The sequence below is a fragment of the Nilaparvata lugens genome, chromosome X (genome assembly GCF_014356525.2).
Source record: "Nilaparvata lugens isolate BPH chromosome X, ASM1435652v1, whole genome shotgun sequence".
NCBI lineage: Eukaryota > Metazoa > Arthropoda > Insecta > Hemiptera > Delphacidae > Nilaparvata > Nilaparvata lugens.
Genome location: NC_052518.1, coordinates 10,812,144 through 10,838,593, shown reverse-complemented (window position 1 = coordinate 10,838,593; position 26,450 = coordinate 10,812,144). Strand labels below are relative to the sequence as shown.

General features: G+C 33.1%; 1 long non-coding RNA gene across 1 annotated transcript in view; it reads left to right on the top strand.

Moving 5' to 3' along the window:
- LOC111059111 overlaps positions 1-21,928 on the top strand; it is a 28,481-nt gene extending 6,553 nt beyond the window's left edge. Inside the window, exons 5-6 of the long non-coding RNA XR_005573142.1 lie at positions 14,320-14,463; positions 20,007-21,928. This is a non-coding gene — a long non-coding RNA (uncharacterized LOC111059111). The remainder of the gene's footprint in view (positions 1-14,319; positions 14,464-20,006) is intronic.
- The last annotated feature ends 4,522 nt before the right edge of the window (positions 21,929-26,450 follow it).

Sequence of the window (26,450 nt, the reverse complement as noted above, 5' to 3'; positions counted from 1 at the left end):
CGTTTGTCGTGTCTTGGTCTGACTAGTGCGCGTTGCTCCATATCATTTCAGGTTGTCCTGGCTGCAAGCTCTTGGTCGTGGTCTTGGTGTTGGTCTTGGCCGTGCTAGTACGCGTTTACCCTAACTTACATTGAGCATACAATTTGAAAAACAATACATGAAAATGAAAATAAAATAACTAGTATACTATTGAGTTTCAGGAAAAACTGAAAACAAGATACAAACAAAATAGTAGAAAACCATGCAAATATGAAACTTATAGTAGCAGATAAAAGAAAGGAAAGAAGTATGTAACTAATACTCCATAGTAAATATTATTAAATCAAAATATTATTTTTCTAACATAATTGATAATTATGTTAGTAGGACAACTATTGGCATGAAACTATTGTAGAAATAAGAGCCATTAAACTGGAAACACCAATAGTATAAATATGAATGATATGGACTATGAAGCAACAATATTACCAAAAGAGTTCTCAAAAATAATTCCACTGTGGCCATCCAGATCAAAGACACAACAATCGCCTACCAATGACAGTAGGCCTAAAAACCGAGAAACCAGGAGATATATTATAGAAAAAAATACTGTATTATTACTTAATTCACTGTATCAATTTTTTTCGTATTTACTGTAGATGGATAATTATGTATGACTTGCCTGTTGCTTTTCTAGACTTATAGGCCAATCAATAAATGATATCTTGAATGTTACCGGTAGCTTATCAGCGCGACCACAGAGCCAATAGCTTCCCCTTATTGATTGTATATTACACTAAGGGCCGTTTGCACAGTCAAAGCTTAAACTGAATTTAATCAGCTGGTGGCTTAAACTCCTAATGAAACACATTATAACAAACGAGACTTGATACGGATTTAATCCAGTTTAAAATGAAATTTAGTTCAACCTGTCACTGTGCAAACGGCCCTTATAATATTATATGTCCAAGTGTCAATCATTTGCTCGCTGTTGATAATCACCCGCAGTTGGTGGGTCACTTTGGGGGGGGGACTGTCCCCTCCGGACCCCCCTTAGCCCAGGAATACACGAGATGGCGTACTGCCGGACGGCTGTTCCCCCGGTTACGGCGCCGGATGTGATTCATGTCAGTGGAAATGATAGGCTGGCAAAGTTGCCGATTCTCTGTTACCACCGCCTTCCATTCTAGATAGCTGTTATTCAATCATCTTGGTATATCTGATCTAATATCAGCAATATAAAATTAATAATATCTAATATAATTACATTGCAGTGACGATATATATTCTATCTTGATTTAATAATACATTTTCGTATTTTGGTAGTTGATCATCGTATTTCTAAGTAGTCTGAAAGTAATTTGGCAGCGGTGTGGAGCTAGTAAAGGATGGAGTCGTTCGCTTTGTCTAATGTTTGACAAGTAAGCAAATCAATGTTATGGCTGTTCGGGACACTTTTTTCATTATTTAAATTGGATAATCTTTTTCAATATAATTGTTAAGATCATTATAAGAGTGAGAAAAAGTGGCAACTATAATTTTCAAGTGGTCTAATAAGCGAGTTATGGGTTGTTGAAGTGCCAACTTTCCATATTCCGTTTTCTTTCCAGATCATAAACGGTTTCGACTATATTATTAGAACTTCTCTTAAAAATTCGAAAAATGTATCTTTCCAAATAAAAACATTTTATTCTCCATATCGTTCATAAATAAAAAAGTAACATTTTTTTGTAAATTCGATCACTTGTTTATTTTGGCATTAATCGCGGAAAACGCATATTAGAAGAAAGCCAATGATATACTGAATGTATTAAAAAAAACTCCAATCGAAAATTCGAAACCGTTTATGATCTGGAAAGAAAACGGAGTTAGCACTTCAACAACCCATAACTCGCTTATTAAACCACTTAAAAATTTCAGTTGCCACTTTTCCTCACTCATGAGGTGCGAACAGATTTACGCGCCGCAAACATGAGCAATTCACTTTTAATCAGCTGATGCCAAGTTTTTTATATCTGTACGGTATCTTACCGTTTCTGTAAAATTACAGATATAATCAGCTGATTAAAAGTGAATTGCTCATGTTCGCGGCGCGTATATCTGTACGCACCTTTATAATGATCTTAGCAATTATATTGAAAAAGATTATCCAATTTAAATAAAAATAAAAAGGTGTACCAAACAGCCTTAATCTGGTGCTGACTTTATAACTTGAATCGCACTATAGAATCCGCATTTCTATAGATTTTATATTTAGAATTACCAATTTTATTATTAAACGAAAATCCAAATTAAATGCTGTAATTCACCCCGAAGACAGATATTAATAATGAGAATGAAATTAATCATTTAAAAATTATCAATAACTAGTCTTCGGGGTGAATTACAGCATTTAATTTGGATTTTCGTTTAATAATAAAATATTTGAATCATTAGCATTTGAATAATTGTAACATCTCAGTAATTTTCATCTCCATATTTAGAATTATAGGAAGTTGATAGAAATTTGAAGATTATTCTGTAAGTATTTTTCTATTTCATCCATCAAGTTGAATCTGAAACCTTGAAACTTATTTACCAATATCTGGGGTGTAATTTTAAATGTAAGTGGTTAAATTTTTTAAGAGTTTGAAAAGTATCTATTGTACACAATTATGGCATCGCTGAAATTCTTAGCCGTACTGCATTTGCCTTTTTAGTGTCTGTGAAATAGGTTTGAATGTGTTAGAGGCTACGAGATAATAACATGAACCTCAAACGGTGAAAAAAGTCGCTGGTATTGTAGGGACATAGTGGTGGGAATGTCTCTCTCACACTTCCCCTCTCACTCTGCATTCATACCGCCAGAGCAGAAATTGTTTGAAGTGAAGATACCTGCTGCTGAGAACGAACTAACAAACGTTTACCCACACACTAAAAAAATTGAGTTGAGTCTCGCGGCTTCTAGTAGACTACAGGCGTCTTAGAGTTGGATCAAGACTATATCAGCCAATCAGAGAGCTTCCTGCCCTGCCGACTCGCCTGAAAACGCATGAAAAAACTCTTCGTGTGGCCTCGCCCCTTAGTGTGTTGAGAAGGGGAGGAGTCTCCCCCCTCCAACCTACCATAAGGGTAGGAGTGGTAAGCAGTTGTAGAAGGAGAAACTTTACTTTCTCTCTCCACTGTTCGTTTACTCACTCTATCTCTAGTCTATTCTGGTCTGATATTTCTCAACTGAAAACATTGTAGGAAGCCCACCTAAATTTAAAATTATTTTTAAGCCACGTTATTCTTTAACCTATCTAGCTCAAGATTATTTTTCTTTTCCACCCATATCAACAGCTGCAAGTTCACGCGCTAGCGTTATACTCTTTGCTGTTGATTATGGTCTGCCTATTCATAAAATAATGTTGATTTCTAAAAAGCAACTCTGAAAGAATAAATTATTAATATTGGTATCCAATCTGTACTACTGTTCACTGCTGATTACTACAATTATTACTATTTACTACAATCAGCTATTTCTATGTCAGAAAGTTATTAAATTGGCAAGTACATTGTTTCATATGCCTAATGAAATAAGACAAGATAATTCAACTTGTTCGGTCGTATTTAATGTTTTATAATGGATACAATGATTCTTTGCCAGCTTCTCCGATCCCTGGCTGTTGTCGGCAAAGAATCATGGACAATTTGTAAAATTTACTAAATAAAATTTAATATATTGTAAATTTTGTTATTTCAAGATGTTTTTTTTTGGTAACTGCCAACCAAAAATTACCTCAATTGAGAGGCTTTTGTTCATTTCATGAATGTCAATAAAGCTATTATTATTATGATTATTAATGTATGCTATTGTACAATGATTCATGAAATGAATTGTTATGTTTTTCATAAGCTTATTGTCGCTCAATAGTTACATACATGCATGACAAAAATGTGGAATATGAACGTGGGATTTGTGCAATGAGAAGTTTATCTTGATATTTTTATCCTCATATAAATTTCAAATCAATTGTTTTATTGAATAAATTACTCAACTCATTCATTCATGAAGTGAAAGAATGAATTGAGGAGTAGAGTGGGTGATGATAATCTTAGTTTTATGTTGTGGCTTGACATGAAGATATCATTAAATTTGTTTGATTGTTACAAAACCTTAGCAGGTACAACAGTACCTCATTTATTTATCCAATTATCATACTTATATGGCCCAAAAATGTATCTTATCATTGCTTTTAAAAACATGAGATCATGAATTTTTTTTTTGAAAACTGTTGTAGAAACAGCTGACGATCGTTTCGTCATGTTGTACTGGACTTTTGCGATACCCATATCAAATACCCGATGTAAACGTTATTTTGGCCCGAATTGATTGTAGTTCATCCCAAATTTAATATTTAGTCAACCATCTCATTAATAATTTATTTTTCATCGATAAATTAGCCTACTTGATAAAATTATGTACCTAATTATTTCAAACTTATGAAAAGAAACTTATATGGAACTTTTTTACAAGTTACATTTTTTATACGTGAATATTAGACTAATAAAGCAAAAAGCGCTTTATATAGCTCAGAGTCATTATTGTTTTCGTATACTGTGCCTTATTTCTGTTTTGGACTCTGCTATTGTATTTTGGAGTAGGTATTGAGAATATTTTAGTATGACTTTCCCAGTGCTACTTGTTATTTTTTAAACGATACATACTATTAATATGAGTCAACGTAAACAGAGTTGTGATAACCAATGTGAGATTTGTTTTATTTTGCGGACCAGAGCGTTGGATATTGGAGTGTAGGTATTGAGAATATTTCTTAAGAGAATCATTTCTTTAGAAAAGAAAAATATTTATTTCATTAGAATATGTCACTAGAACTAGTGACAGAAGCTGACCTATTGTGACTATTGACATGGGTTGACAATTATTGTTTTCCATTCCACCGGCGTGGTATTGTTCTCCCTTGACTGTTTCATGGCCCCTATTGAGATATGATTTACTCGTTTTTACTATCAAATTGCAATATGCTGATATTATTTACAGAATATATTATTTATTTCTCTATATATATTTATATATATATATATATAGAAAGCAACAGCAACTTGCGCGAACTGAAAACTGTACGTACTGAAGTTGCCTAACCGTTCTGATTCTTGATCAACTGAGATCTTGATGGATTGGATGACACACAGAACAAAGTAGTCTGAAAGATAAACTTGTTAGATATGTGGAATATTGTTTAAAATGTACAAGGGTCAATCTGGAATCAAATTGAAATTTGATAAGTGAAAAAGAATTATAATGATAATGACATTTTTCATGTTTTTTTTTTAATTTTATTAATGTACCTACTTAAAATAAGGAAGAATAAACATTGAACAGAGCTCAAGGAGACATTTTTAGTATTTTATAGCTTAAGTTATCACATGGCTATACACGGAGGTGACATGACTACATGCAGGTGACATGACTTTCATGGAGGTGACATTTATATTTGAAATACTTCGTCAATAATCTTTATCTTCAATACAATCTGGCAAGAAAAGTTAACTTGAACTGAGGGGGAATAGTGAGCTGATAATAATAAGTACCCAGATTATTAATCTAATTATTGGTAAAAATAGTGTAAAACATGCATTTTTCAAAACTTTTTTAAGTGGTAAATTTTTTTAAACCCAATCTTATAAAAAACAACCAATTGAAAATATTAATAGTTACATTTTACAAAATATTTAAAATTGAAATTTGAGAATCAAAGACAAGACATACCGTATTAACCTATTACCAAGGTGTTGAGGTTTAAAAAATCAAGAAACTCTTTTACGCAAACTGCAATTTATTTAAAAATAACTGAATAGGAAAGTTTTCTGTAGTAATATATCAATTAAATCAAGTTTCATTCAATGAAACTTGTAATGACCTCTGGAATTTATTACAACAGGTGATGGAAGTTTGCATTTTATGTCTTCTATGGAATACTTTAAAATGTCTGATTTGCTAGGCCACTTCCAAAATTTCCCAGATTTATCATACAGTTTACTTCAACTTGATTTGGATTACACAATTTCGCCGGGATACAGTTCATTATCATATTTCACCATGCACCAATAGTTTATTTCCAAATCTGAAAATGATACTGAATCTCAGTTAAGGAAAACATAACCAAATAGAAGTGTTATCTTGATGATTTTTCAATGAATTATAGGTCAAGCTTAAAAAAAAGACAATAGAATAAAAGGATACTGGAAGTTGCTTGCTGATCTGTAGCGGCTGGATTGAATGTTGGGTTGATGTCGTCATTATCAGAGTCTGTAAACACCTCATCATAATGTAGCCTGGATTTCTTGTACATATCTGTAAATCTTAGTTAAGGAAAACACAACCTAACAAAAAGTGTTCTCATGCTATTTTTTTCATGAATTAATAAGTTCAGTTCTAAATCATTGATAAAATCCATAGAATAAAAGGATACTGCCAGTTTCTTGTTGCTCTGAAGCGTACGGGTTGAATGTTCCAATGAAATAGTGGGAACACTTATTTGATCCACAAGTGAAACAGCTTAAGCTTCGCATTTGAAGATCTTTCATTTGGCTTTCCCAAACAACTTGACGGACCCTCATGGTTCCTTTGAATGTTGGAATGTCCTTAACTAGTATAGCATCAATTTCTTCTATCTCTTTATGATTCACTGAGAATAGTTCTATGTTTTCACATTTCTTTGATAACACATCATAACAAATTTTAAATGAAGGTATGTCAAGTCCCTCAGTCACTGTTTGGTTAGCTATTCTCTTGAGGTATGTTTATGTTTTGAAGGGACGGATTCAAAGATCCAAAGGTTCGAAGAACCTCTCACGTCAACCGAAGCTTATTGTGTGTCCCAAAAGTATGTTAGTTAGGCAAACCTTGTTTGCGTATTCTTTTGAGGTAACCCCCAATCCCATCTGGCGCCCCCTTCCCATGCCACATTTTGAGAAGTTCCAAGTCATAGACTTTGAACAAAACTTTGATAAATGTTTCAATATCAGTTAAAACATTATTTTGATTCTATACTGAGTTGTTGGGCTATCGCTCAAGAAGTGAATTGATTTTAAATCCCCCATTTTTTCTTTTGCATAATTATGAATGCAATTTAGAACAACATATTTTTTGGAATTTCAAGTCACCTCCATGGAATGGGTTATCCTTGGAGATGACATTTCCCCATTGTTCATTCCAGAGAAACATAACCCTCAAAGTCAGAGCATCGTTCATAGGTTATTTTCTAGTTTGAAGCAGAAGAAAAACTTTACTTTAAAAAAATTAATTGATAAACAAATACTCACTTGTTTTGAGATGTCATGGAGGTGACAGCTTCAAAAAGTACGCTCAGAAATATAATACAAATTATGGTATTCAACTCTTATTTTTTTTCAACAACACATTCCACAATAAAAATGACTACCTCCTGCTTCTTCATCATTGCGACACAAGCTTGTACTGCACTCTGCGGGAGTTTGAAGGAAGTAAAACTCTTTTCCATGGAGGTTACTTTAAAACCGTGGACCATTGAACTTTGGCATATTTCAATTTGAATTAATTTATTTATTTCGTCCGAATATAGTAAAAAAGGATCATTGAAGGTTTTTACTTGAAATAATTATATTATTAGAGGTCTATATTGAAACTCAGGCAATAATGTACTCATTACTGGCGATGAGGGAGGGACATCCATGGAGGTGACGTTATCATACATAATAGTTGAATTTTGACCAATAATAATAAACTTTATGGTTATTTTAATGCTTACTATGAAAATACACTGTGGTTCAGATGGAATTCTAATGTTTTATTAATATAATAATAATGTATTGTTGGGAAAAATGCCGAGGACTCAAATTCAATTCAATTTAATTTATTCACAACACAAAATACAATGAGTAAAAGCAATATACAACAAATCAAGAACAAATTTCCACTTAATTTCAGATTGACCCACAAACATCTATAATACATCAGTAATAAAAACACTTCATTGACATGGGCTACTCTTTAAGTTAATAGAACAATATAAAATCTTATAACACTCTTTATTTTCAAATAACTTTAAAATAATACAAAAAAGACATGGGAAAATATTAGAGAAATTTTAGAAATTTTAGGAAAAAACTCAAAGATAGAACCAAAAATAGATGCTGAAATATTTAGTGATTATTTTGTAAATGTTAGGAAAAAATATGCAGAAGCACTAGATAACAATAGAAATAAATCTCCCCTACGATCATTATCCATACCTCCTGTAAATAGTCTCTATCTACATCCAACAAATGCTGTTGAAATTTCACTCACTATAAATTCCCTAAAAAATTATGCTTCACCTGGAGAGGATAAATTCACTGGTCGCTGCCTGAAACAGATCTCCCCTTATATTGCTGGTCCACTTGAAATAATAATAAATAGATGCTTTAGTGATGGTTACTTTCCAAAACGTTTTAAAATAGCCAAAATGATATTAATCCATAAAATAGGCGATAAGAGCAATCCAGCAAATTATAGACCAATTAGTCTACTTAGCAATTTTGCTAAAATAATAGAAAGACTGATTAAAAAAAGATTGGTTGACTTCCTAAATAAAATAATTTGATTGCAAAAAATCAGTATGGTTTCCAGTCTGGTAAATCAACCAAAAGATGCTGTTATGGTATTGATTGATTCAGTTAACAGGAATTTCAATAAGAACGTTAAAACACTGGCTGTTTTCCTAGACTTGGCCAAAGCTTTTGATATCATACCTCATTCGACATTGATAGATAAGCTCAATGGATGTGGTACCCGTGGAGTGGCAAAAAAGTTGATTACCAGCTATCTGCAGGATAGATCACAAACTATGACCTTGAACAATAAAACTGATACAAGAATTCTAACAAGCGATGGTTTGACGAGCATACTCTCACATTAAATTCATATAAGACAAAATTTATTGCTTTTACTCCAACAAAAACTGGTGAACCACCTATTGAATTAGATATAAAAATTCACAACCATGACTCTCATATCGTTTCTAGACCCAATAATTGTATCTGTGGAACAATCGAAAAAGTCAATTTCCTAAAATATAATAAATAAATATAAATAATAAAAATGTTTATTCTCAGTCAAAGAAAATACATAACATAAAACATCTTCATACAAATAAAAACAAGTTTTTAACTGGAAAATAATACACATATGCAAAGCTCAAGGAGCTTGTCCGCATATGGGAGCACAGTACTAATGATATCACACTGATTATATTTAAATTAAAATAAGAAGTAATATATTCAAAAAACCGAACAATCAACTAACTTATCAAGAAATAACCGAACTATCCCTGTAAAATACATTATAATTAAATCTTTTAATGACAATAATCATTCAATAAGAAATAAAATAAATGAATGAAAAAAAAAAATGAATCGAATAACAAAACAAAATGAAATTTCACATCACTCGATGACACAAAAAGGAAAAAAATTAAAATACCGTAATGAAACATTTTTCTCCTTTCTCAACCAAATGTAGCTCTATACACTGCACAGAAACTCTTTGAATGAACAACCCAAGAATTAAGAGTTAAGAACTAATATAGTAGCCTACCATTTACCATCCTTATTTTTCAAACTGGATGAAAAAGAATGAGGATTCAAATTATTACAAAATACATTCTTTCAATTTCATCCTCAGTTAATGACATAATGTATCTTTTAACAGATCTCTTGAATAGAGAGAATGAGTCACAGTGCTTAATTTCATCTGGTAAACTATTATGAAATTTACCCTCAAGAAATAGGAACGACTTCTGGAAAAAAGTGCTTCTAGGTCTGGGCAACCTGACTCTCTCCATGAAGCGTGTGGCAGGCCTAAGCACCTGTGCATCTACTGTATTGCCCAGGTTACCACTCGCTTGATAAAATTGAGTGAGCACTTTGTAACAGAACACTGATCTTAATGGGAGAATATTCAATACTGCAAAAATATTTTCTCTACCTACATGTCTTTCAGCTCCAATAGTAAGAACTAATGATTTCTGTAATCTAATTAGAGGTTTCATATGGGTAATATATGTGCAACCCCAGCAAGCAACACCATAAAAGAGCCTAGAGTGTGCCAAAGAGAAGTAGATCTCTCTCAAAACTGACCTGGGACATACTTTTTTCAAATAATAAAATCTATGACGCAGTTGCCTCAGTCCATTCCTGAGTATGTTGATATGGGCCCTCCATAAGAGATCCCTCTCCACTACAACTCCCAGATACTTCACAGTATCTGTCTGCTGGATTGCACTACAAAGGCAATTCTCGGAGCTTACACAGTCAATGGAATGGTACTTGAGTGGGCCATGAAAAGTATAAGATTGGGTGAGGCCAAAGTTGACAAATGTTGTCTTTTCAGAATTTAATCTTAGTTTATTAAAGGTGAACCATAGAGATAGTAAATTGAGATCTGCTTGCATACTAGACTGAAGGTTCTGCAAATTGGACTCACCATATGTGAAAGCGGTGTCATCGGCAAATGCTGTTATTTTCCCTTTAAAGGGTCCACCAAAAAGGTCATTAATGAATATAAAGAACAGCACCGGGCCCAAAACTGATCCCTGGGGTACACCTCCTTGAATCAATTGATTTGTACTCACAGCACCATCAATACATACAAATTGATTCCTTTCATGGAGGTATGATCGGAACCAATCCAAAGCCAACCCACGGACTCCAGCTAACTCCAACTTTTTAATCAGGATATCATGACCAACTGTATCAAATGCTTTTCTGATATCAAGGAAAAGACCCGAGACCCTGGACACTTCCCCCTGATTCAGATTGGCGTGAATTTCAGAGATGAACTTTCTCAGTGCTAGCTCTGTGCTCAGACCCTCTCTAAATCCGAATTGATTTGACGCGAAAAAATCAAAATCAGACACATTCAGAAACGAAATAAGACGTGATTCAACTATTTTTTCTAAAATTTTCGAAAATATAGATAACAAGGAAATAGGTCGAAACTCTTCAACAGTTGTGCTATTGCGCTTTTTTGGGATTGGTATAATCTTTGCAATTTTCAATTTAGATGGAAACTTACCATCCAATAAGCTTTTGTTGAAAAGGTAAGCTAACACAATATGTATCCTAGAGGAGATACTCTTTATGAGCGCTGATGAAAACCCATCCATTCCTGGAGCCTTGGAACCATGCAGTCCAGCAATAACACTGGTCACTTCCTCTGGACAAACAGGTCTCCAAAAGAAGGATTGAGTGTTGCTGTCGACCTTGAAAGATCCTATATAGCTTTCAATCACTTCTTCTGAAGGAAGCTGACCCCGTTGTGACCTCACCCCTGATACATCAATAAAATAATTGTTGAAAATCTCAGCAATCTCAGTTTTATCTGTAACTTCTACATTATTTGATACAAGACGTAATGAAGAATTTTTGGCTTTCTGTCTTCCAACCAGACTATTTATAAATTGCCATTGTGTTTTACTATTACCCCTATTATCATTAAAAAGTGTTTTATAATAATTATAATTCTTTTGCACGTTTAATCCATACTCTAACCTTCCTCTTGAACGAAATGTAATTTTGTTTAGCCGACTCATCACCCCGATTTCTATTCATTATCTTAAATAATTTATGCCTTGTGTTGATGGCATTACAGAGATCCTGATTCATCCACGGCTTAAGCATTCTAGATCTATGATTTCCGCTGTTTCTTATAGACTTAGTGGTTGCCAACTGAATGTGAGCGTGTAATAAACTCTCAAAATTTGAATATGCTAAATCAAGATCATCACACCCATAAACAGATCCCCACTCTTCCTCAGCCAGTAAATCATTCAATCTATCATAGTCAACTACAATGCGCTCAGTGCAAGCACGGTGATTATTGACCGCCTTAGTGCAGGGCATAGAGACACATACAGCACGGTGGTCAGTTATACCAGCCTCCACGACGGCAGAGAAAACATCTGAAGAGAATATCGTCCTCTGTATAGAATATGGTCTATACAAGTAGAAGAATTATCAGGAACTCTTGTATCGACATCTATCAGACTCTCTAAGCCATTTGTAGCACAAATATCAAAATATTGATCCACAAGAGGGTTGGTAAGATTAATGTTAATATTGAAGTCTCCAACACAAACAACTTCTTCATGATCTATCCCAGAAAGAAGTTCAGAAAATGACTCAAGAAATGACGGAATATTGCTGTTTGTATGCCATCTGTAAACCCCAACAAGTACAAAGCTCAACTGCCCATATTTAAAATTTAAAACGATGGAATCAGCTCCAACCAGTGAGCTCTCAATTAAATTACAATGAAAGAACTGCTTGTAAAATACCACAAGACCACCGCATCTGTTATCAGTACAAGAAGTCGTCTTATCATACCCATCAATATTAAATAAGTTCATGTTATCATCAGGCTTTATCCATGCTTCAGACAGAACAATAATATGAGGCTTGTTCCTCATGCCATTCATGTATAGTAATAAATTATCAAAATTACAGTTAATACTATGGATGTTCATTTGAAAAACAACTACACTATCAAGCGAGAAAAAAGTGTCATTAAAATCATCAAGTGATGTAATATATCTACATTCATTAAGGGAAGTAAAATTTTCCATAAATATTTATATTTTGTTTTTTATGAAGTTATTATCTTGAAATTGTTTTCTTAAATATAGATAAAAGAAAAGAAAAAAAATTGTTACTGTATTCAGTCCATTCTCGGACTGCCATGCAAGACAATAAAATATTTATTCATTTATTCGTTTATCTTAAATGAGAAGTAAACCAAAATATCTCGGAACTATAGATATATTATATTATATGAATGATGAAATTCATTGAATCCGAAGTGACTCGACCAAAACTAATCTACTAGTATTACTCAATATCAATATTCAAATATCCATTGAAAAAGACTTATACTGTAATATAATATGTGAGCTGACTATTAGATGTATTGAGAAAAAAAAAATTGAATAGTGATGAGAATCATCATCAAACTACTAAAAGGTTCATTGATATTACATTAACCTACAGACAAAATAAATACAGTAATGATAATAGAGCAGCAATACGATTGCAACGATAAGATTGATCAATAATGCAGCGATAAGATTGAGCAATAGGCTATATCTTGGAATAATAGTTGACAGTCACTTGAAATGGAACTTTCATGTACAACACATAATATCTAAATTAAAATACCTAATATACATTTTCTATAAAATTAATACTCTAAAGGATATCAAAATCATAAGAACCTTACATTATGCATACGCTCACTCCTTGTTCCAATATGGAATAGAATTATTGGGGGGTACCTTTGACACGCTCTTTAATAGAATATTTACCCTGCAAAAGCATTTAATTAGAGCCGCTCTAAAACGGCCTAGACTGTATCCTAGCAGGAATTTGTTTGTTGAATTTGGGGTTCCAACGCTACGACAGGTCTTTGTAGGGGAATACACATGCCAATAGAAATAAGCAGCATCTTACTTCGAATACACATTTACACAACCTTTGTCCGTCTGTACTCAATCCTTATACTCGAAACTTCACAAGATTAACCATAAATAAACATTAATTCACATACTTCATGGAATACTTTGCTAATATAGTCCCATATCACTTTATACTTCAAACTAAGTAGTGAAATAGAAGAGTGGGTAAAAGCTAGAGTTTATTTCAAGATAAGTGTATGAAATGATAATTTTGTAATAACTGTAAGAACATAGTGTATAATCCGTCTGTTATAGGACGTTTTTCTTGATTCTGTACGATGGGTATTATAGTTTATATCCACTTTTAGTTTTGATTAATATTATAATATTTGTATTTTTCAATCGCACTCACTGCTGGCGAACAAGTTCGACTTATGCCATTAGTGCCTTTTTATATAAATTTATTTACTTATAATATTGTTAATTTTATTATTGTACTGTATGTTTCTAAAATTTTGTACTTTATTATTTTGTGATTGTAGATTTATGTCTGTAAAATTATTTGGCAAATAAATTACAATTTCAATTTCAAAATAGTTTAACAACTAGTTCCGGTGATATCACACCATCGTCAGGTTATAAAATAAAATTCAATAATATTCAATAATTCAATAGTTTTTTTAAAATAAAGGGTGCTATAAGATTTTATATTGTTTTATTAATTTACATCAGTAATGTATTAATAATACCTGATAGTTTTCCTCATTCATTTCTATTTTTCCTCTTGTTCTCTTAAACATTTATTAATTCTTATTTAAAAAGTAGTGGAAGCGTGACCAGTGTATGAATTCTATTAGCAGTTTTGAAGCATGGTGTGTTTTGTTTGCAGTGTGCCATACGTATATGTACACGGTTAGATGCTTCGGGGACTTTGCCTTGTAACCTTGGATCTATCTTGCTTGGGGTACTCTTCCATGCTTCAACGGCCGGGGGTGCTCTGGACCCCCAAGGAGCGTCTCTTGTCATCCTTGACGTGAGTATCTATTCTCTTTCTTATCTCTTCACCTGCCCAATCTTCTTTTAAGCAGCCTGCACTCTGGGACCATAGTAGCGTCCACTAGCTGTCAAGCAGGAACGAAATTGAAAATGCCGCATATATATTTGTAGTCTGTCCAAACTGCCATGAGCCCTGAAAGATTAAGCCGACCCTTGCTCCACCACGCGCAGGCACACTCGCCCGGCCTACCCGCGCTATTGATATACCATGTATACTACGTTGTATAATTATATAGATTCTATATATCGATGACCTGCGCTAATGGGTCTTCTATGAATGTGTATGTATATGCCTGAGTTATCACTCAGCTATTCACTCACACACACAAAAGGAGGCTGCGCTTGTGTGTGTGAGTAGTAGGAGGGTCGGCCTAATCCTTCAGAGCTCATGCCTGTTTGGACAGAGTATAAGTATCCGGACTTTACCGACTAGGTTTGAGCGACAGTTGGTTCTAAGGCCAGTCACTAACGATACTGCAGATCTGTCAAACATGTCTGTACAGGCATGCATGTAAAAACTTGTTGTGTCTTCGGCAAAAGACTAAAAGCTATAAACATCTGTTCGACAGAAGTTTCTAACATGAACTTTCAATAACAATAAATGAACCACTGGAAAATTAAAAATTACAATGAAAGAAAATAAATTTGACTTCAAACACAAACCTAATCTCGAAAAGTTTTCGTTTGAAGCCATTCACGGAATACACAAAAAGCTTGTACAGACTTGTGTGACAAGTCTGGAGTATCGTTAGTGGCTGGCCTGAAACAAATAATAATATTACAAAACAAATTTACAAACATTTTTAATAAATAAATGAATATTTTATTGGTCATAAATATTTCCAGAATACATGGACCATGTCAGACAATCATAGACAATGAAAGGCTTACAAATTGAAAAAAATATATATACTAATATACCTACTAATTATTAGGATGCACATTAACACTTAACTCCAGTCAATCTCAAAATATTCATTAAGTGTACAAGCATTTAGAAATTAATAAATCTTTCAAAAACCGCTTAAATTGAATGAGTGACAGCTGCTTGAAATGGTCGGGAGTGTGATTATACAACTTAATTCACATATAAAAGGCATTTTTCTGAGAATTTGTATGGGTGTACTGCTGAACTCTCAGTTTTTGGCTGTTTCTCGTATTGAAGTGATGAAAGTTTTATGTTTGTGTAATTAATACCTGTCTAAATTACTATGAACATAACATAAAACATAAAGAACATATAGTGATGGTATGGTCAATATCCTAAAGGTGCGTACAGATATACGCGCCGCGAACATGAGCAATTCACTTTTAATCAGCTGATTGTATCTGTATTTTTACAGAAACGGTAAGATATAGATATAAAAAGCTTGGCATCAATTGATTAAAAGTGAATTGATCATGTTCGCGGCGCGTATATCTGTACGCACCTTAAGGCTAACAAAAAGCGGCTTGCAGTGGGTATTAATTAAATGGCACATTGGAAATTATTCTTACAGCCTTTTTTGAGAATACAGATTGATCTGGCTCTCACACTATTCCCCCCCCCCCCCCAGAGCAACACCATACATAAGAAGACCTTGGATTTGAGCAAAATAAACATTTAGTAGAAACGATGAATTAACAGTTGCACTGAGTCTTCGTAGACTTTTATTAAATTGAGAAGTTTCTACAATCTGGCAAAGCCAATATCTACAAGTTGTTTTAATTATTTCAATTCAATTCAAAAAATAATTTATTCCGCACAACATAATATTATTACAAAACATTGTACCATCTAACAATACAAAAAAAAATACTAATGAAAATTATATGTTTTGCTTCAGATGACAAACATGAAGCGAAATAAATATGAGCACACCTACGCATAAGCCCTATTGGAGTGCACTTCTCTTAAAATAAAATAAATTTAAAGACTAGAGTAGTAGGACCGCTACGCTCTACACATGAAATAAACTTTATTTATGTAAAAATTAACTAGTAGTTCTGCGAACAGTGGACCTCGCTCATGTATACAACTTTCAATCTGATGAAAAGGGCCAGTACAGTAAGTACAGTATATTGTGAAGATTTAGCCATGATTGTCATCTATTATTTTCTCAATTGAAAATGCTAGAGACACTGTTTCCAGGGACATCGGACTTATCAAGGAGTACTTTTATATCAAATACATACTACCTTTTAAATGAAAAAGACTAAGAATTTGTCAAAAAACCACAGATTTATTGATACTCAGAAAGACCGGTTTCGGTCATTATCAGAGTTTATCAGAGATTGACAATGGTGTAATTACCGAAACCGGTATTTCTAAGTATCAATAAATCTGTGGTTTTTTGTCAATTTCTTGGTCTTTTTAATTTAATGTTAATAATTACCACAATATCAACTTCTCAACTACACAAAAAGGAAAAAAATTACCTTTATACCTTTACATACACATTTTTCTCTACAACTGCAGTATTGGACTCCAATACAATAAAGTTTTTTTTAAAATGATTTATCCAATTAATTTGTTAAATCAATTTAATAATAATAATAATAATAATAATAATAATAATAATATAATAATAATAATATAATAATAATAATAATAAGATGATTCAATTTAATTATTCTATTTCATCATAATAATTTATTTTATAATGAATTAGAATAAGATAAAACAATATTAGTATTATCTGCAAAAAAAATCTGGCAGGAACGATAATTGAACCTGGGTCCCACAGAGTGACAGACCACTGTCTAACCGACTCGCCCACCATGTGCTCGTAACAATAGAGTCGAAAAAGTATGGCAATGAATTGCTGTATCTTCAAAGACACATCCTTTCTGGATTGAGGTTAGTTTGGTTTTTTAAATATTACAAAAAAAACAAGAGGTTTTATCAAAAATCGTTACACATACGTTTCTGCGCCTTATTTCAAAGAACTTGATACCAAATTTCATCCAAATCTGACAATAACTGCGACTGTAACTGCGGTACAAACAAACAAACAGACGAAAGCCAATCGAGTCGAAACTGAGACCTCAGCTTCGCTTCGGTCAATAATTATAAATTTACCAGTGTTACGGTCTTCATAAAGCGTATTATACAGGTAATCTATTATAACAATTGTAATGTTATTGAATGAATTTCCATTGATTTTCATGAAAAAATTAAGTTAAATGAAAAAAATAATAGAGTAAAATAAATAAAATTATTCAAAAATGTTCTCAGTGGACAGCGAATTAAATTATGAAAACAGAAAGACAGGGAAAAAACCACTGACTTAGAATAAGATTATACTGCCTAATATTTATACTAATGTACAATCCTCAAAAAAGATTCACAGTCATTCAATGTGAACAGATAGAACTTCAAACTTTTAAGAAATATATTGAATGGGACTGAGGTATTAAATTTTCTTGAAATTAAATTAAACATTCTAGGTGCATTGAAAGAAAATGAATGTTGAAAAATTGTTAAATTAGATTGGGGAACTTGAACTAAAACCCGTCTGAAGTCATATCTGATATCCCGAGTAAGATTTGCATTGAGGATTCTTAGAAAGAATAGCTGTAGTACTTTGAAAACTTAGAGATTTCTGATTGGAAGTATCTTAAGCTGAAAAGACAGTGGCCAAGAATGATCAGTTCTGAGTGATCTGGTCATTATACGTATAAATGATTTTTTGAAAAATAATTATGGGATTCAGTGTTGTGACATAGGTTCCACCCCACAAAACAATACCATAGTTCATACGAGAGTTAATAAGTGCATGGTAAGCATTCAATAATACACGTGTAGGACACAAATCACGTAGCATGTAAAAGCTCCTTATTCCTCTACAAAACTCCTTTTTCAATTTTGCCACATGATTTTTCCAAGACAATAAAGAGTCGATAACTAAACCTAAGTATTTAAAAGTATTCACAATGTTAATTGTTAGACAGTTACAGTTATTAACAACAGAGCAGGAATAGCTATGACAACACAGATCTGTATCAAAAAATAAATTTCCCCTCAAGTTAAAAATCATGTACTTAGTTTTTTCACTTAAAACCATGAAATTTTTGCTGAACCAATAATTCAAGACTCTTAAATCAGCGCTCAATCTTGTGTATATTGTATTGCATGCTACATCTGAATATGTGAGTGCAGTATCATCTGCAAAAGCAGTCAACCTTCCATTCAATTTTGCATCACATAAATCATTAATATAAACAAGAAATAGAATAGGTCCCAAGACTGAACCTTGGGGCACACCGTAATCTATATTCTTGAAACTACTATAGCAAACCCCTACCCTCACACACTGCTTTCTGTTTCGAAGATAACTATGAAACCACTTGTATGGTAAGCCTCGTACCCCAGCTGCATTCAACTTATTTAATAAAATTGAATGATCCACTGTATCAAAGGCCTTAGTGATATCTATATCTAATGCTGAACATTTTTTACCCTCATTTATACTCATAGATATCCTCAAAAAATGAAACTAAAGCATCTTGGGTACTCAGGCCCTCTCTGAAACCAAATTGATTTTCACTAAAATAATCTATTTTTTTGAAAAAAAAACCTATCAATCTAGTTTTTATAATCTATTCAAAAATCTTGGTGAAAACTGACAATAGAGATATTGGACGGTAACAATTTGGTTTCTCTCTGCTGCCCTGTTTAAAAAGTGGGATTACAATAGCAACCTTCAAGCAGTCAGGGAATTCACCACTCATCATGCTCCAATTAAAAAGCCTACTCAAAACACCAGCAATCTGAATGGAAATTCTCTTAACAATGTAACTGCTTATATTGTCAAACCCGGGAGCTTTATTGTTTTTCAAACCGGCTATTATCTTGAGAATTTCAGTTTCATTAGTCGGAATGAAAAACAAGGAATGCAAAATATTTTTATATTTGAAACGGGAATTCAATTCTGCATTATTCTCTACATTAATAATTGAATGTCTTAACTGTTGCGGTATTTTAATGAAAAATGAGTTAACACTCTGTAGCAATACGTTTTTTATCAGTGATTGTCTCTGAATTGATTTCTAAACTTATAACATCATGCTTTGATTCCCGATCTCCTATCAAGCTGTTTACTATTCTCCATTGAGTTTTTAAATTACCTGAGCAATTATAAAATTTTTTTCAAGTAGTACTGCTCTTTTGATTTTCTCAGATCGGATTTTAATTTATTTCTGAATGTTCTGTAATATTCTTTCAAATTTAAATCATGTGGTCTTGAAATCGTAAGTTTGTACAGTTTTTTCCTTCTATTGATTCCTCTAAATAAGTAGTCAGAAATCCATGGAGTTAATTTATTATTTATGAAAACACTTTTTCGGGGTCTACTGCATTTACACTTATCTATTGAGTCTGATAATAGCTTGGTGAACGAATCGAAAACAGCTGAGACGGAGTTCTTATCTAAGACGCTCTCCCATTGCAAACTTTGTAACTTAAATTATATTAAATAATATTATTTTACTAATACTTGATCACAACTGTTTTTCTGATGCTAACATTCTTGTTGACAGGTGTTGAGAAATGAGTGCGTAGCGTGTGACACATTACTCAGCTCCTTCACCATCACTGGCTTGGATTTGGATGTGACAGTTGCAGCAGCATCATTTGTGACAGTAGCAGTCGCAGCATCATCAGCCACAGTAATAGCAACAGTAGTCACAGTAGCAGCAACAGCAGTCACAGTAGCAGCTTGCAGTAAGCTTGTCAAAAAATTGGCAGTTTTCAATTGTCAAATTATTTAGTGTATTTAGTCAAACACTTGACCTGCAGCACTGTACCTGAAATCTTCTCTGTTTTATAAATTTGTAATGTTCAGTGCATGATCATTATGTTATAAACTAGACTTTCCACATGATTGGAGATATCTTCGTTGCAAAAATTTTACGATGAAAATTTTAGCATTATTCAACTGAGATAGCATTACTCAAGAAATTGAGACTTTTAGCCATTTGCGACTCTAATTACAATTCAATTCGTGACTCCTACTCTGGTGATTTCATACTTCTATTTATTCTTCATAATATTTATTCTTTATTGCTGTCTTACATTCATTTATGAGTTGAAAATAGACATTAACCAATACAAAACAAGATGAAAATAGATGAGACAATTTCAATAGGTTATACGATGTAGTTGAGTTATGGTCCTATGTTCATTCCCTTGAAGAATGAAGGATTATCACCAAAGTAGTAGAGGTTTCTCCTACTACTTGAAAGAACATGTTCAAGAGAAAATGTTGGAAAGAGATTTGGGTGATTTCAAGCCTTGGATGTTGTAATCTTGATTATAAATTCTTGACTCGTATAGAACGTGTAGGATTTAGACCAAAACTAAGAAAGCTTTAGACCTTAGAGGATGCTACGAGATTTTTATTTTTAAAAATGTTAAAATGCTTGAAACATTTGTGTTCTTTGAAATTTTCCTCGACTTCCTTGGAAAGTTGAGATTAAATTTGAATATCCGCGTATTACTAACTTGATGTTTTAATATGCATAGAGATTGTACATGTTTCAAATTGGGTTGATTATGACAGGAACATGATAATTGATGTGCAGTATAGGTAAGCTTCCCGATATGATAGGTAGAATTCATGACATAATACCCAGTTAAAGTAGTTAAAATACCGGAAAAAAGTTGATACTAAAGCTGTTGTTTTAGAAGACATGATAAAAATCTTAAAGTAGTAAACTAAAATTAACTGAATCTAAAATCTACGTTCCTTGTGCTCGCCTATCATTTAGTGACATCTATCGATGAACTTTATAACTTTTACTAGAAGTTATTGGTGGGAGAAGTTTGCACTCCCGGGAAAAACGTTCCATATCCGGTGCAATGTCTGACAACATGAATATTCTAGTGTGTCCAGATTTGTTAAAGACGTGAATATTGGTAAAAAACGGAAAATCAATGTTGAATATTGGAAGAAAGAAGTTAAAATGATTTGGAGGAATAGTGGGAAAGAGTATTCCAACTACCAAAACCAAATAATACCTGAGAAAAGACCTTCTACTGAGGTAAGTGGAAAAACGTTTCTTGCCCTTTTAGGTCGTCGTCCACCTCAACTCTCATCATTATATTATGTGATTGATCCCCTTCAGCTCCCAAAGCTTTATCAGGGTCCATTACCGATAACAAAAGGCAAAAATGTGATTTGCTGGATATGTTGCCTGAAGAACACAGGCAGTTTTATCTAGAGCTCCTAAGTGAGTAAACAACATGTGAAAGAAATATTGTCTTGTTCATTGTTACACTGTTGGAATCCCAAAATAAACAATATTATTAGTCGAAGACAAAGACTGTAATAATTAAGAAGACAATGGGCCATATGAATAAAGTTGAGCATTTGCTTATACTTCTAAAATATGGAGCATTTGCTTAATTTTCTATAAATAAACGTGAGCATACCCTTTTGCTCATGCTCATCAGAATATAGTTTGAGATCAAAAAAATAGTTTGAGCATTTGTTCAAAAGTAAAAGCTTATACTCAAAAATTTTTGAATAAACTAGAGCATTTGCTCAACTTTTGAAACAAATGCTTCAAAAAAGGTGAGTCTAATCTAGAGCAGCTTATCACCTTTTGCTCAGTAAAATGAAATAAATAAATAAATAAATTTATTCGACCAATAAACTCACACTTTACAAAAAATGAATGCCTATCGTCTAAATAGGAGACCCCAAAGGAATCCTGTGTGGGGCTCCATCAGTATAAATGAATACAAATTTTAATTAAATAAAGACAAAACCTAAAATAATAATTCTAAAAATAATGTTCTAGCTCACTCTCATAGTTCAAAAAACTGAATCATACAATAGCTCTAAAACCTAGCTACTTGAAATCACGAGAACTCGATAACCAAAAAATGATCTCTGAAACATTTCAAATATAAAATAATTATACAAAAGCAAGCATTATAAAATCAATACAGTCCAGAAGACGAATGATACAGAAAGTATAAACAACCACTCCTTATTTATAGGTAAATTTATATACTATCATTCCAACTATGAATGTGCAATTCATTTTTACACAGCAAAAATTCTGGATGTAGCAATTATACAATAGCAATCATACACAGAAAATTTCAAACTATGATTTTATGAAACTGGAAAACCAAGTATAAGACCTGAGTAACCCAGTAGACCCAAATATAAATTCATTCAGCTGAGATAATTCCTAAAAAACAAAATTTACATTATCAAGCGCAAAAATATGTTCTTTCAAGGTGACCTTTAACCTATTACTATACACACAGTTCTGGATATCATGTTGCAGCGCATTGTAAATTCTATATCCTACATATCTAAAGAACCTCCTTTTGTGCTCTAAACGTGGTCTTGGTAAGTAGACTCTATTTCTATTGCGTACCCCATATGGAATATCCTGTCTTGGCAAATCATTTTTATTTTTAAAAATATCTATGATTGATTTTATTAAGAAGGACTTTCTGACCGGCAATATATTCAGCTCCTTAAAAAGTGGATGCGAATGCTCCATCCTGGTCTTGCCACAAATCAATCTTACTATATGTTTTTGTGCTATGATTATAGCCCTCATATTGGTTTCATAGGCACTCCCATAACATATAAGACCATAATTAATTCTTGATTCCACCAGAGCATGTTATAAGTGTACCAAAAAATATCTTGGACAAATATCCTTTAAGAAATAGAAATTCCTGATAGAAATAAAAATCTCTCGCTTTACTTTTTGGATATGCTCTTGCCATGACAGCCTATTATCTATAATCAAACCCAGGTACTTGACACAATCAACCTCCTCAATAACATCACATTGGCAGTTCATTAAATCAACATTACAGCTAAACTTGTGATATTTAAGTAAAGGATGAGGGTCATCCAGTTTTTGGTTTTGAAGTTTGAAATGAAGTAAATTGGATTTTTTTGCATTCAGTAATAATTTATTCTTCGAAAACCACCAGCGTATACTTCTCACATCTATCTGCATTTTATTCAGTATTTCCATCCTGTTTCTGCCTTCATAGAAAAGCGCAGTGTCGTCTGCAAAAGATACAATTTCACCCAACAACAATGACCCATTACAGAGGTCATTGACGTATGAGAGGAAGAGTATCGCCGATAACACTGATCCTTGGGGTATGCCATACTTAATCAAGCCGATGTCACTAAGCTCATTTCCATTGTTTAATCTTACTTGCTGATATCTATTTTCTAAATAACTCTTAAACCACTGGTTTGCTAACCCCCTTACTCCTATCCTATTCAGTTTCCTCAAAAGCAAATCGTGTTCTATTGAATCATATGCTTTTGAAATATCCAAGTACACTACTGAGCATTTTAAGTTTTCATTAAAGCTATCATTGATCTTGGAAAGTAGTGACTTCATGGCCTCTTCTGTGCCTCTATTCTTTAGAAACCCATACTGGTTCTTACTGAAAAAGTTACTCTCATTCAAAAAATGCAGTAATCGGTTTTTCAATATTTTTGCGAAAATAGATAATAATGTTATAGGTCTATAATTATCAATATTATTGTTTTTTGTGCTTTTTGGAATGGGAATTACTATAGATTTTCTAAGAATTGAAGGAAATATTTCTTTTTGTAAAACTAATATTACAAAGTTCAACGATTACATCGGTAATGTATGTTGAAATTATTTTTATTGTTAAAGTTGAGATACAATCTACTCCAGGAGAAGTGTTCATTTTTAAATCTTTAATTATTTCTCCAATTTCAATATCATTAACCGGATAGATAAACATTGATTCTATTGGACCATGGACTGGAAAAATCTCTGCACCTAGGTACTCATCATAACGTGGACAGGCTTCTAATTTCGCTTTATTACTCTCAACCACTGTGAGAAAGTAGTTGTTTATACTGTCTGCTATACGTTTATTACCCTCTACTATTTCACCATCCTGTAATACTATTTTATCTATGTTCCTCCTATCCTTATTTCTCCCTAACATTCTATTTACAATTTTCCATTGCTCTCCTGAATCATTCTTACTAGATTCAAATAATTTAAGGAAGTAGTTTTGTTTTTCCCTGCGTATTTCATTTCTTAATTTATTTCTGTATTTTATGTTCTTAGCCTTATTCACAATATTAGGTTCCTCTTTCTGCCTCTTATAGAGGAAATCCTTGAACTGAATTTTTCTTATCAACCTATCAGATATCCACTCAGTTTTAGGCTTCGACACTCTATGCCTAATTATTTCATTCGTTATTTCTGCTTCGCTAATTTTTTCATTCAAATAAGAGATAAATCTCTCCCAACCCTCTTCAACATCAAAATTGTCTGCTTTCCCTATCACATTATCCCATTCTGATTCAAGTAATATTTCACAAAGTTTCTTATAGTCTATTCTTGTTTTTTTGCTCTCTGATGTACACTAGCTGCTGCTTCATAATAAATTACTAGTTCTACCATCGAATGATCGGTAATACCTAGGTGCATGACCTCGGCTTCAATATTCCTTATTCTATTATTTGGACATTTTTTGGGATAGGGGAGACCAGTACACAGTGGGACGGTTTTTTTTATTTTCAATTGTGAGGCAGCCATTTTGAAATAAATTGAACAAATTTCAATTCTATAACATAGGTTATACATCTGGCTACTCTATGGACTATGAAACTTTAGTCCTTTCAAGTAAATACTTGTGTAATTAATTTTCATAGTCAGTCATGCAGAGTGTCCTACTGTGTACCATGGTAGTACACAATGGGACAAGTGGGTGTACACAGTGGGACATAGGCTTAATTCCAATGATAAATGCGTTTTAGTAGCCAATGTATTTTATTTTAATCTTAAGAAATAATAATAAATGAATAATCATGAAAAAAACAATATAAAAAATGAGAAATGGCATTTCTTTTCCAATTAAAATTCAATAAATTGAATTGAAATTCTAAACATAGTTCAGGTGTTTGGGGAAGGAACATCTGAAATCATAGTGCCCCCTCCTGATGTGTGGCTCAGGCAAAACTTTTTTCACTTGAGCTAAGGAAATATTCCCCTCATCCCTTACTGTTGGAAATGTATATTGTTTGTTTCCCTTTTTTAGAAAATTTATTTTGCAATTGTCACCAATAACCTCCTCAACTTGTCCTATATAGAAAAGTCTCATGTGTTTTCTCCCCTTGTACTCGACCAACACCCATTTGTTTGGTAGGCTCAGTGCAATTATATCTTTATCAAAGAATGTGTCTTCCACCACTTCTTCATCCGATGAACTTGTGGAAAAGTCCGATTCCTCATCATTGCTTTCATTGCCGATTGATGATGAAAATAGCGTTCTTTTCCCAGGATTTTTTTTCATTTTTTGGTTCTCCAATAGTGATGTCTTCTCAGGGCCAACTTCTGGTACCAGGTTTTTTTCAGGAGTGCTAGTGATTAAAGTTGAATATTTCTTCCTTTTCTTTTGTCCATCAGCTATTTTCCTTCTCGAATTGCTTCTGGTGATACGACCTGTGTAGAGGTAGGTGCAATCATTGATGTAGAGCAATCAGGTATTGTCTGTGGATCAGCAGGATTATTATCATCATCAACATTTTGGATTGGTCCATCCAGTTCTTCCAATGTTGGTGGAGGCCTGTCAGTAACAGCAGATTGCAGAAAATCATTTTCGGTGAAAATATCCTCATTGAAGGGGAATATTCCAGTGCTTGAAAATCCCGACTTTATGTTGATTGGAGTAAAAGCTTTGTCAAATGGCAAAGATACTAATCCAGCAACATCATAGATGGATATGGTTTTTCCTGGATGGCTGATGAGCCAATTATCACATTCATTGTTGTAAGCCTTTCGGAATGGCCCAAATACTGCCCTGTCCAAGGGCTGCATCTTGTGACTGCAGTGCGGTGGGAGTGTCAAAATGCTTACCCCATTAGCCCTAGCTTTTTCAATGACCTCAATGGACAGATGAGCTTCAAGATTATCATAAATCAGGAGTGTTCGGTGATCCTT